The 13699-nt window shown below is 49.1% G+C and overlaps 1 pseudogene; it reads right to left on the bottom strand.

The window, feature by feature from the left end:
* Window positions 1-11502: 11502 nt before the first annotated feature.
* LOC142435760 (large ribosomal subunit protein uL3-like) lies at window positions 11503-12708 on the bottom strand (annotated as a pseudogene).
* Window positions 12709-13699: the final 991 nt, after the last annotated feature.

Below are 13699 nucleotides of genomic sequence, written 5' to 3'. Positions count from 1 at the left end.
AACCTCCCGTAGGGGGCCCCCTAAGCATGGAGAGGAACAACCCCTTGTCTTGCTACCTAACCGGTCTACATTCCTGCATGGCTACATTGAGATGTAACTAGACCCTTTAGACAGCCTGTGTGGTTCACCAGGAGACACGGGCCGCAGAGTTCCCTGTGACAACCTTAAACCTTAAACTACTGTTGGAGTTTATATTACCTGTGTGGGTCTGTGGGCATGGGACGTTTCCATGCCAGAGACCTGAAGTTACACAAATAGGCATCCAGAACAGAACTCATACAGGCTCTAATAAGATGCTCAGATGCTTCTCGCTAGGATGAGAATTTAACGAAGTGTGTGAGCAGTTCAGATCTTGTAAAGGAGAACAGGTCAGTAGGGTATCCAGAGAAGAGAGCAAACGTCAGGGGAAAGGGAGGGGGCCCACAGACATCTGTGCTCTGTGTTTGGCCACAAGACAAGAAACCGGGTCTCCTTGCCAAAGAAAGCAGAACAGCAAGTCCCTCAGAACTACGACATTTTTAAACATGACCTATACAACACTCGGCTCTGGGAGGCGCCTTGGAAAACCATAAAAGCCCTAAAAGAGGGGCAAGGAGGAAGCCCAAGTCTTTGATTTTCCCTGCTGTGATTTCAGTGTTGAAATGTCTGTGCACGGAGCCTTTGAAATTTCAGAATCAGAGAGTGGATTCACAAGCCAAGCTCCTGCTTTATTCTTCAATGCATTTTGGCCCAGCTTATCCTTGGTGAGACATGTAACAGAAATTCTGGACTTAGGAGCCACTTGGTCCTTGGACACTAGGAGATTTCAGTGGAATCTGAAACAGGGCTCTAACCACCAGCTGGACTGGCCTAGGAAGCCCAAGTATTCAGTATCCCAAACACCAACCTCCCATTGCTCTTCATCTGCCTCCACCTTGTTCAGCTTTAGTGTTGTCCGTGGAAGTGTTTGGCACCCATCTGATGCTTCGGAACCCAGAAAGGAGGAAAGGTAAAACTGGGATTCAAATGAAACAGACTTAAGCAGGACCATAGCCAAGATGTGCACAGGGATCCTCGCAGCATTTGACACCTTCATTTCCCTCTTCGGACTCAGACGTGGCAAGGTTCAGAAACAAGCTTTACCAGAAAGAACAGCTGTGAACCCAGCCTGCTTCCAAGTGAGAAAAAGCCCTTTACACATGAGTTCCTGAGGTCAGCCCAGCCCTGTGCATCCCGACCCCTCCCAGAGTCCCTGGCTCTCTGGCGAAGCATTAAAGCAAGTGGAAGCAGAGATTTGCTCAGAATAAAAAATCATTTTTCACAATAGCACGGCACGTTCTGGATGGCAATCATGGCTGCACAAATCATATCCGTCCTCCAGCCAAAATGTTGGCGCCTCAGTGACCAAGCACATACATTGTGTGACGAGACTCAAAGCCTATTCCATTTGTGGTCAATTGTTTCCTCGCTCTCCATACTTTGCACTTAGGAGACATGCTCTCTGGAGGTGGTTGAGGCTTGTCTTGTCACCAATAATCATCTCCTACGCCTTCCTTTACAGTCACTAATTTGATGTGTTCACTCAAAGAAATGCCAATAATATGAGGTTTCAGAGGAGAGCTCCTAGAGCTCCCCCAGACAACAAGGAGGCCGAGTGTCACCGTCATTATCCTGAACTGGGAGGGGGCACTAGTGTTCCAGAAGCTGGGGATCCGTCACTGCCTGCCCACCGCACAGACAGAGCAGGTTCTGGTTATAATTGCTTCTAGACGTCCTGCCATGCTGAGTTGAAAGTCAAACCCATAAACGCTGCCCGACTGCAATAAAACTGGAGTACACAGACATTTCTGCACCATTGCTGGGTGAAAATATACTGAGTGGAGTTGGATGAGATGGCAGCAAGTGCCTAAGGAGGGGATGCTGTGGGAACACCAACAAGATGACTGTCAGTCGCCGTTTCCTCTTCTCGTCTGCTTTCCCCCCCCTATCTTTCAGGACCAAAAGACATGACAAATAAGTAAGGAAACAAATTTGTTCATTTTTAGAGGAGTCTCCCACCACACCCCACCCCACCTCTGGCCTCCTTTGAGCAAGTCAGTAGAACTTTTTTTTTTTTTTAACCTGGCTTCTACTATGGCAACTTCCGGAGTTGCTATGTGGCTGTGTTTAAAAGTCGCCTTTGGGATCCAGAGCACAATCCTAGTCACAAAGGCATTCTCCCAGTCCCAAACAGCAATGCGACCTCATTTCAGAAGGTTGTTCTTGTTTCTGTAGACCCAGAGAGGAGTTCAAGCTGTTGATCTTGACCGTGGTTGTCGAGTCAGCCTCTCATGGGCACCTCATGGGAAGCGGAGCAAACTATGCCAGTCTGTGCTATCACCAGGGCTGGGAAGGAAGCCAACCGTGGCGGGCCATAGGTCGATGTGTGGATGGAGATAATCAGGTCTTTCGTCCTTATTCTATTTCAGTCTGGAAACATCACTGAAGCCTGCTCAGTGTCATAGCAACACACAAGCTTTCACTGACAGTCTGGGGCACATTGGCTGCAAATCGAACCCGGGTCTTCCCGGTGAAAGACGATGAGAGATCTACCACTGCAGCACCATAGCCCTCACCTCAAACCAGGGCAGTCATTTCCCACAGATCTACCAGAGTTCAAACCAGACCACAATGCAGGATGACTGAGATTGCCACCAGAATCTGATACTGATGCAGAAAAAAACCTAACTACCATTTTATTGACTCCCACTCATACCGGCCCAATAGGACAAAGAACTGCCCCTTTGGGGTTTTGAGACTTTAAATCCTTACAGTAGTGGTTCTCAACCTGTGGGTCGCGACCCCTCTGGGGATCAAATAACCCTTTCACAGGGGTCAACCAATTCATAACAATAGCAAAATTACAGCTATGAAGTAACAATGAAAATAATTTTATGGTTGCAGGTGTCCACAACATGAAATGTATTAAAGGGTGGGGGCATTATGAAGGTTGAGAACCACTGCCTTACAGAAATAGACAACCTCATATTTCTCCCACGGACGGGCTAGTCAGTTCAAACCCCCGACCTTGCGATTAGCAGCTTAATGCACAGTCCACTACACCACCTGGGCTCCTAATGCTATAATAAGAGATACTATTGTTAGATCTCTCCTGGGAGAGATATACCTCAGGCCTTGGCTTCGCGTGAGAAAGAATTCACTTCGAAGCCTGGATTGTGATCCAAGTGAGTTTTTTGAGAGAAGAAGTTTCAGGTTTACACAGGCACCTCAGGGCCCCTCACGGGGCACAGCCTACCTAGAAACTCCTGGAGAGAAAGTCACTCAGTGGGCTCCGGGATACTGCCTTTATTCTTTTTTTAAAAATCGTTTTATTAGGGCTCATACAACTCTTATCACAATCCATATATACATCAATTGTGTAAAGCCCATTTGTACATTCATTGCCCTCGTTATTCTCAAAACATTTGCTCTCCACTTAAGCCCCTGGCATCAAGTCCTCATTTTACCCCTCCCTCCCCGCTCCCCCATCCATCAAGAAACCTTGATAATTTGTGAGTGGTGATACTGAGAAGGTTGTGGGAGGGTGGATTGGAAAGAGGGAACTGATTACAAGTATCTACATGTGAACTCCTCCCTGGGGGACGGACAACAGAAAAGTGGGCGAAGGGAGACATCGGAGCGGGCAAGATCCTGCCTTTTCAATTCCTCCATAGGGAGGCATGGTTGACGGTCATGGTCAACCCCAATGGCTGGATTGAATTCACCTGGCCCCCATGGGCCAATCCAGGTGTAATGCCCACCTAGGTGTACCATCCCTTCCTGGCCGGAAGTTTGAACCTGAGCATATGTAATGGATGACCCAGTCCCTATGCTAAACCTCCTAATAGTATTTGCAAGATGCCAAGCACCGTTCTAAGTTTTTTGTGTATAATAATTCAATTATTCCACTTAACAAGCCTATGTTTGGACTCTATTCTGGCCTCATTTTACAGATGAAAAATCAGTGGCACAGGATTATAAAGTCATGAGCCTAGGACCACACAGTGAGGAAGTGGGAAGGAGAGATTTGGACCCAGGCTGCAGAGCCCATGCCTTGGGTGCCTACAGCTGCCATGTAGGACACAGAAAAGCATGGAGCAGACTCGGCGTAATTCATTAGGGAGTTGGGAGGACTGTAGCATGAATGTATGTGCTATGACTTCATGAGAGTAGCTGCTACTCAGATCCAGAAGAGAATACAAGCCTTTTGCAAAAATTATTTTTGCCAAGAGAGGGTGGAAAACTGCATCTTGTACGAAATCCCCCCAACCTGCACATGGGCATAGCTATTTCAGAAGGTTCAAACAATGTGTGCTGTGCGGCAAACCAAACTGAGCTCAGGGGGAGCTGGTCTATGGGTTATGTTAGCCAGAAAGTGAGCAGTTTGAACTCACCAGCCACCACTCCAAGGGAGAAAGAGGAGGCTTTCAGCTCCCATGGACTTATAGACTTCGAAGTGGCAGGGAGCATTTCTATGCATCCTATGATTAGGATCTCGGAGAGTGAGGGTGGAGTTGGTTGAGACCTGTCTTCAGGGCATTTCCCAGAAGGGCTTCCTGCAGTGGCTCTGCCTTCAGGAATGTCTGATGACCTTGAGGGCAGTAAAGTCCTAAACACACTTGGGCAGTGGTTCTCAACCTTCCTAATACAGGTCCTCTTGTGGTGATGCCCCCCTCCCCCAACCATTAAATGATTTTCTTGCTACTTCATTACTGTAATTTTGCTACAGTTATGAATTGGGTGAGCCCTGTGAAAGGGTCATATGACTCCCAAAGTGGTCGCAACCCACAGGTTGAGAACCACTGCACTAAGGGTTCCCCTCCCAGGCAGCCCTACCAGTGTCTGGTGTGCATAGTTCTGTGAGGTGAGAGAAATGGACTTAGTGTCTGCTTCTGGTGACAGTTGATGTGGGTGGGCTTTCTCCCTATGTCAAATCCCTCTGGAGCCATTTGTCACCACAACAGAGGGAGCCATGCACAAAAAAGCAAGAAGAGGATGCAGCACAGCAGGACAGCAAGCAGAACAATGATTGAATAAGCACAATTCAATTCAATCATGAATCGGGTGCCCTTGAGATGTGGGTACTGCCAGGATCAGCTAGAAGTCTGCATGACCTATCAGATCTCTGCGCCGATCTCAAATCACTTCACATGATCCATTCTACCAGTCATGTCGAGGACAACTAGAAGTCTGCATGAGCGAGCCCAAATCACCTCCTCACTTACCCATTCAAGAGGCTGTGCCTGTATAACCTATCGACTAACACATTCCCATATGCCGTGGTTATGAAACCAACCATCATGCTGGAATAAGGACCAATCACGATGCAAGGGTCAGGGTCAATGGGAAAGCAAAATAGGGGCTGAGGGGAGCCAAGAGGGGTCCCTTCACTCAATCCCTAAACCTGATCTAATGTCACTAGACTGGGGTCTTCCTCACATCTCAAGGGCACCTGAGGTGCCTGTGTAAACCTGAAACTTCTTCTCTCAAGAAACTCACTTGGTTCACAATCCAGGCTTCGAAGTGAGTTCTTTCTCACGCGAAGCGAAGGCCTGAGGTATATCTCTCCCAGGTGAGATCTAACAATAGTATCTTTTATTATAGAATTAGGAGCCCAGGTGGTGTAGTGGACTGTGCATTAAGCTGCTAATCGCAAGGTCGGGGGTTTGAACTGACTAGCCCGCCCGTGGGAGAAATATGAGGTTGTCTATTTCTGTAAGGCAGTGATTCTCAACTTTCATAATGCCCCCACCCTTTAATACAGTTCATGTTGTGGTCACCTGCAAACATAAAATTATTTTCATTGCTACTTCATAACTGTAATTTTGCTATTATGAATTGGTTGACCCCTGTGAAAGGGTTAATTGATCCCCAGAGGGGTCGCGACTCCCAGGTGGAGAACCGCTACTGTAAGGATTTAAAGTCTCAAAACCCCAAAGGGGCAGTTCTTTGTCCTATTGGGCCGGTATGAGTGGGAGTCAATAAAATGGTAGTTAGGTTTTTTTCTGCATCAGTATCAGATTCTGGTGGCAATTTCAGTCATCCTGCATTGTGGTCTGGTTTGAACTCTGTAGATTTGTGGGAAATGACTGCCCTGGTTTGAGGTGAGGGCCACGGTGCTTCAGTGGTAGATCTCTCATCGTCTTTCACCGGGAAGACCCGGGTTCGATTTGCAGCCAATATGCCCCAGACTGTCAGTGAAAGTTTGTGTGTTGCTATGACACTGAGCAGGCTTCAGTGATGTTTCCAGACTGAAATAGAATAAGGATGAAAGACCTGATTATCTCCATCCACATATCGACCTATGGCCTGCCACGGTTGGCTTCCCCTCCCAGCTCTGGTGATAGCACTGACTGGCATAGTTTGCTCTGCTTCCCATGAGGTGCCCATGAGAAGCTGACTCGACAACCACGGTTAAGATCAACAGCTTGAACTCCTTTCTGAGTCTACAGAAACAAGAACAACCTTCTGAAATGAGGTCGCATTGCTATTTGGGACTCTGAGAAAGCCTTTGTGACAAGGATTGTGCTCTGGATCCCAAAGGCGACTTTTAAACACAGCCACATAGCAACTCCTGAAATTGCCATAGTAGAAGTCAAGTTTAAAAAAAAAAAAGTTCTACTGACTTGCTCAAAGAGGCCAGAGGTGGATGGGGGTGCGGTGGGGTGGGGTGGGGTGGGAGACTCCTCTAAAAATGAACAAATTTGTTTCGTACATATTTGTCATGTCTTTTGATCCTGAAAGATGGGGGGGGGAAGCAGACGAGAGGAGGAAACGGCGACTGACAGTCATCTTGTTGGTGTTCCCACAGCATCCCCTCCTTAGGCACTTGCTGCCATCTCATCCAACTCCACTCAGTATATTTTCACCCAGCAATGATGCAGAAATGTCTGTGTACTCCAGTTTTATTGTAGTCAGGCAGCATTTACGGGTTTGACTTTCAACTCAGCATGGCAAGACGTCTAGAAGCAATTATAACCAGCACCTGCTCTGTCTGTGCGGTGGGCAGGCAGTGACAGATTCCCAGCTTCTGGAACACTAGTGCCCCCTCCCAGCTCAGGATAATGACGGTGACACTTGGCCTCCTTGTTGTCTGGGGGAGCTCTAGGAGCTCTCCTCTGAAACCTCATATTATTGGCATTTCTTTGAGTGAACACATCAAATTAGTGACTGTAAAGGAAGGCGTAGGAGATGATTATTGGTGACAAGACAAGCCTCAACCACCTCCAGAGAGCATGTCTCCTAAGTGCAAAGTATGAAGAGGGAGGAAACAATTGACCAAAAATGGAATAGGCTCTGAGTCTCCCACACAATGTATGTGCGTGGTCACTGAGGCGCCAACATTATGGCTGGAGGATGGATATGGTTTGTGCAGCCGTGATTGCCATCCAGAACGTGCCGTGCTATTGTGAAAAATGATTTTTTATTCTGAGCAAATCTCTGCTTCCACTTGCTTTAATGCTTCGCCAGAGAGCCAGGGTCTCTGGGAGGGGTCGGGATGCACAGGGCTGTGCTGACCTCAGGAACTCATGTGTAAAGGGCTTTTTCTCACTTGGAAGCAGGCTGGGTTCACAGCTGTTCTTTCTGGTAAAGCTTGTTTCTGAACCTTGCCACGTCTGAGTCCGAAGAGGGAAATGAAGGTGACAAATGCTGCGAGGAGCCCTGGGAACATCTTGGCTATGGTTCTGCTTAAGTCTGTTTCATTTGAATCCCAGTTTTACCTTTCCTCCTTTCTGGGTTCCGAAGCATCAGATGGGTGCCAAACGCTTCCACAGACAACTAAAGCTGAACAAAGTGGAGGCAGATGAAGAGCAACGGGAGGTTGGTGTTTGGGAGACTGAATACTTGGGCTTCCTAGGCCAGTCCAGCTGGTGGTTAGAGCCCTGTTTCAGATTCCACTGAAATCTCCTAGTGTCCAAGGACCAAGTGGCTCCTAAGTCCAGAATTTCTGTTACCTGTCGCACCAAGAAGAAGCTGGGCCAAAATGCATTGAAGAATAAAGCAGTAGCTTGGCTTGTGAATCCACTCTCTGATTCTGAAATTTCAAAGGCTCCATGCACAGACATTTCAACACTGAAAGCACAGCAGGGAAAATCAAAGACTTGGGCTTCCTCCTTGCCCCTCTTTTAGGGCTTTTATAGTTTTCCAAGGTGCCTCCCAGAGCCGAGTGTTGTATAGGTCATGTTTAAAAATGTCGTAGTTCTGAGGGACTTGCTGTTCTGCTTACTTTTGCAAGGAGACCCGGTTTCTTGTCTTGTGGCCAAACACAGAGCACAGATGTCTGTGGGCCCCTCTCTTTCCCCTGACTTTTGTTCTCTTCTCTGGATACCCTACTGACCTGTTCTCCCTTACAAGATCAGAACTGCTCACACACTTCGTTAAATTCTCATCCTAGCGAGAAGCACCTGAGCATCTTATTAGAGCCTGTATGAGTTCTGTTCTGGATGCCTATTTGTGTAACTTCAGGTCTCTGGCATGGAAACGTCCCATGCCCACAGACCCACACAGGTAATATAAACTCCAACAGTAGTTTAAGGTTTAAGGTGGTCACAGGGAACACTGGGGCCCGTGTCTCCTGGTGAACCACACAGGCTGTCTAAAGGGGCTAGTTCCATCTCAATGTAGCCATGCAGGAAGGTAGACCGGTTAGGTCGCAAGACAAGGGGTTGTTCCTCTCCATGCTTAGGGGGCCCCCTACGGGAGGTTGGAAGCCAATATGGGCTAAGCCCAAGCCAGGAGAGCTTAATTGACGCCTCCCAGCTGAAAGCCCTTAAAAGGCTGGAATCTGGAGTCCACCTCCCCTTCCCTTCAGCTGCTTCTCTGCCTTCCACTCAGCAGGGCTGGGTGTGCAGTGTCATGAGGGTGCCCGTGTTCAGTTTAGTGTTACGCCGGAACCTTCTTCTCTCATGTATATAAACCCACTCGGATTACCAACCAGGCTTTGGTGTGAATTTCTTTCCAGTGTGTAGCCAAGGACCGAGACATTTCCGACCCGAGAAACCTAACAGACCCAGACTTACAATAAACCCATATTTTTATTTATAAGGCAAGAGGTGACCAGGTCTAGACAATAATGGTGAAGAGGGCCCTGCGTTTGAGAAAGATTCTGAAGTAGAATCCATAACTCTTAGAAATGTATTGGCCTTAGGGGAGGGGCAAAGAGGGCTGGATTGAGAAAGTCTCTGGCATCCAGTTCTGACTTGACTTCTGGATCCTGAATCCTTCAGGGCCATGACCTTGCCCTCCAGTCAGACCTTCCAATAGCCATCTTCTCAGAGCCTTGTTAAGTTCTCATAATACATTACACCTGCTATCCTGTGAGCAGCTACCAAACCCAGGCACTTTTTTCAAAGGCAAGCTCACTCTCTCTACCCCTAAGAGCAGGAAGTTTGGGGATGATGGATATGAGATACCACAGAAGACAAATCTGTTATCTTCCATGGTGCACAAAACATGCTGTCACAACCAGGACTCGTGACAATCCCTCAGTTTCCTAAATTGCTTCACTGCTACATTTTAATTAAGCCTCATTAGATTGCCATATATTGATAAGAGGAATGACCCTGAGTTAGATGCATAAATTAAAGCTTTCCTCATCCTGTGCTTTTATATGAATGTGTTAATTATTTTTGTCATTAGGGAGAATAATGGAGGGATGGAGCAATACCAAACAGAGTTTGACAAAGTGTTGGTGTTTGCTGCGGCAAACGTGGTGCGTGTCAGATACAATCCGTCACCCATTGAGTCTGCAATTAACACCAAGGGACAAAGGTAGGATTCCCTGTAATAAATAGCCTTCCTCCCAGATGCTAACGGGGACCCAGCAGGACCCAAAGTTGTGTTGTCGCAGTTGTACACGGGCCCTTAGAGGAGACAGAGCTGGTGTTTGAAACGAGTCTTGTTTGCCCCCAGTTGGAGTTCATCCACCACAGGACAGACCTATCCACTGCCAGGGACTCGCAGCTCCCCCTCCACAGGATGCAGCCAGCTCTACAGCTCTCAGATGCTTGCCCGTATGCATGGCCTGGGGCAGGTATTGGGGTGAGCAGTGGGCACTGGGCAACCTGGGGTCCCATCCAACCTGGCCCAGGGCGTGCACAGTCCCACCTTGCAGGCCTCCTGGAGCGTGGCCTCTTTCCTCCTACAGTTGGCCCTCAGCTCGCCCCAGAGCTGCTGCAGTTCCTGTAGCCTCGCCTGGAAGGTCTCTGAGGCCCAGTGGCCCCCCTGCAGGCCCCTCTGTCCCTCCTGCAGCCACAGTGGGCACACAGACCTCCTCCAGCCACCAGCCTTGTGGCTGTTGGTTCTGGGCACTAGCTTGTAAGCTTCGTTCCCCCCTCTATGTAATGGGCACAACAATGGATTATTTTGCTTCAAGGAGATAAACCATATACAGTCCTGAGTGGGGCCCATCTTTTGTAGATGGGAATAGAGACACTTAAAAAAGAAGGAAAAAAAAGGATTGACCTCCAGTCCCTTCACCGGCAGGGACAAATGCTCTGGTCTCACTGTGTCCCCTAAAAACATCATGTCAAAACGTTTTCTTTTAAATTATGGACATCACTGCATTATAGTTACGACAGCCAAAGGTGGAAGCTGCCTTTGAGTCCGTGGACAGATGGATGGACCAAGTCAGTGAGTTCGAGTTCTAGAACGGAGTGGTGTCCTTTCATTAAAATAGGGGCATAAATGTCAGGTCACAAATGAACCTTGAAAAGACATGCTGGTAATGAAATAAATAAAATTCCCAACTCACTGCCATCCAGTCAACTCTGACTCATGGTAACCCTAAAGGGCAGAGTGGAACTGCCCCCACGGGTTCCGGGTATGGTAACTCTTTTACAGACATAGAAAGCTTCATCTTTCTCACAAGGCGCAGCTGGTGGACTTGAACTGCAAGTCTTACAGATCACAGTCCAATTTGTAACCACTACGCCAGCAGGGCTGCTGGTAGTGACATAAGCCAGACACAAAAGAACAGGTGTAGGACCGAGCCAAGTAGAGAAAGGGTGAGCACAGGCAAAGGCACAGAGGCAGGCAGATCGGAGATATAGGGGGTTCACGGTGGCACTCTTGGGCGGGTTAGTGCCCTGTGACCCCGCGACCCATTTATTTATTATTATTATTACTTTTCCTTTCCCCGCCTCTTTTTATCTGTCTACCATGTGTATCCCTGAATTTGGTCTGGTCCCTGCCATATTACCTGGTCCTCACCCCAGGAATGTTCATACAGTAGCTTTTCCCCTATGTCCCTTTTGCATTTTTTTAAAGCTTACCTCCGTGGACACAGTGTGTACTTGTCCTTTTGTGCTTAGTTTACTTCGCTTAGCATGCTTTCCTCCAGTTCTTCCCATGTAGTGATGTGCTTCATACGTTCATCACTACTTTTTAGCGATGCGTAGTACTCCATTGTATGTATGTACCACAGTTTTTTTCCCCCCACTGAAAAAGAAGTCTTTATTCTGATCCCACCAGCTGTACCATCTGTTATGCGCCTTCCTCCTTGGCAATCCGGTCTTTCTTGAGTGGTCCCATGAAAGCTTTTTTCTCTTCCACTTTCTGGAAACGGCCATGGCCCAACTTGGAGGTGGTGTCGATGAACTTGAGGTCGATCTTCTCCAGGGCACGGCGCTTGGTCTGCACCAGCAGGGACTTGTGCAGAGTCAGCACTCGCTTCTTGGTGCCCACCATGCAGCCCTTGAGCATGACAAACTCATTGATCACTTCCCCGTAGTGGACAAAGTCGCCCAGGGGGTTGATGCTCTTGTTAGAGATATCATAGTCGGTGGAGGCGTTGTTCTTGATAAGCTTGCCATCCTTGACGAGGTAGCCCTGGCCAATCTTATAGATCTTCTTGTTGATCTCTGTGCAGTGGTAGTAGCCTTTCTGCCCAGCGTGGGCCATCGAGAAGGCCACACGGGCGGGATGCCAGGCCCCGATACAAGCCACCTTGCACAACCCTCGGTGGGTCTTTCGGGGCAGCTTCTTGGTGTGCCAACAATCGGTGACCCCTTTGTAGCCTTTGCCCTTGGTCACCACCGTGATGTCGACCATTTCATCCTGCGCGAACACCTGGTTCACTGGCACCAGCTTCTCTCGGGCCCAGTCCAGCTTCTCAGCCACGGAGCCCCCGTTCACCTGCATCTCCGTCAGGTGCGCCTTCTCCTGGCGCAGGGGGAGCAGGCGCGTCTGAGTGTGGGTGATGGCGCGCATGACCGGGCAGGACTTCTTCATGCTGCTAACGTCTTTCTCGAGCTGCTTCTTACCCTTGTCATCCTGCCACTTCTTGCAGTACTTGGTGAAAGCCTTCTTCTTCGACTAGTGCCAGTTCTTGTAGAACCGCTGCTTGCACTCGTCGTCACTGATGTGTTCCGCAAAGACCGTCTTGAAGGTCCGGAGGCCGCGAGGTGTCTCCACATAGCCCACGATGCCCACCACCACCATGGGAGGGGTCTCCACGATGGTCACGGGCTCCACCACTTCCTTCTTGATCACCTTGGAGCCTGGTCTGTCGACCTCGTGCACAATGTGGGTCATGCCGGCCTTGTAGCCCAGGAAGGCCGTCAGGTGGACCAGCTTGGAGGCGTCATCCTTGGGGAAGCTCTTCACCTTCCCGCTGTGCCAGCTGCTGCGCTTCCGAGGCAGGAAGCCCAGAGACCCATGCTGGGGCGCCAAGAACTTCCGGTGTGACATTACATCGTTGATCCCTGATGGTAGAGGTACCCCAGCTTTTTAATCCAATTGTCAGGTGATGGAAATTTGGGTTGTTTCCAATTCCTTGCAATTGTGAACTGTGCCACAATGAACATTGGAGCACAGATTTGTGACCTTGGTTTGTTTCTTGCCCAGTAAGGGGGGTGGGGGGTTGCTGGGTCATATGGTAACTCTATTTCCATCTGTTTTAGATATCGCCAGTAGACCTCTTTCTTACACACATATGAGTCTCCCTGGATTTGTTTCACGTATGATGTGTCTGGGTCATTGTGTGATCGTGGTCTCTTTTAATACTTGATCGATGTTTTCTTTACATTGTTTGTCCTGAAGGTCTCTTTTGTACCCTAAAACAAGGAGTCAAGGAGATGCATGGGACTTGATTGCTGAAGGGGGGCAGGAGTGAAGAAATGGACCCAAAGGGTGTCCATACCACTTCTGGGCTCTGCTTCGGAGCTGTTGCCAGCTGTCCATAAACTGTTGGCACCTGTGGCCGAGGCTGCGGGCTGACCCCAGGCTTCTCTGGCAGAGGAGGGCTGCCTTCTGCTCCGTGATATGGGGGATGTCCGGAGGCTGAGGAAGGGGATCATGTTGTGCTCAAGAGGCCCCTGGCATGGGAGTGTGCTGGCTCAGCTCTTCCTCTGCAGGGTCCCACAGAAGAGGTCCCCTGGCCTGGCCCCGATGCTAGACACAGTGGCATGCCTGCCCCTGAACTTGGAGGAGGCCCATCTCCTGCTCCAAGGCCTCGTGTCTGTGCAGCAGCCTCTCCATGCTCTCCCGATCCTTCCCAAGGTCCAGGACTCTAGCAAGGGCACCTTGTGGAAGACGGGCACATTACAGGCTTGGCCTCTGCCCTTCTGCCCAGGGTTCTCATCAATCCTTTCTTCCTGGCTGGTCTTGGCCTTGGCCTCGGGCAGGTGACAGAGTCTGATTAGTGTCTGCACAGTGACACTGCGGGTGTTGGGGACAAGGC

The sequence above is a fragment of the Tenrec ecaudatus genome (genome assembly GCF_050624435.1).
Source record: "Tenrec ecaudatus isolate mTenEca1 chromosome 1 unlocalized genomic scaffold, mTenEca1.hap1 SUPER_1_unloc_13, whole genome shotgun sequence".
Classification (NCBI taxonomy): domain Eukaryota; kingdom Metazoa; phylum Chordata; class Mammalia; order Afrosoricida; family Tenrecidae; genus Tenrec; species Tenrec ecaudatus.
The sequence above is the reverse complement of the archived record's forward strand: the minus strand, read 5'-3'. Positions and strand labels throughout refer to the sequence as shown.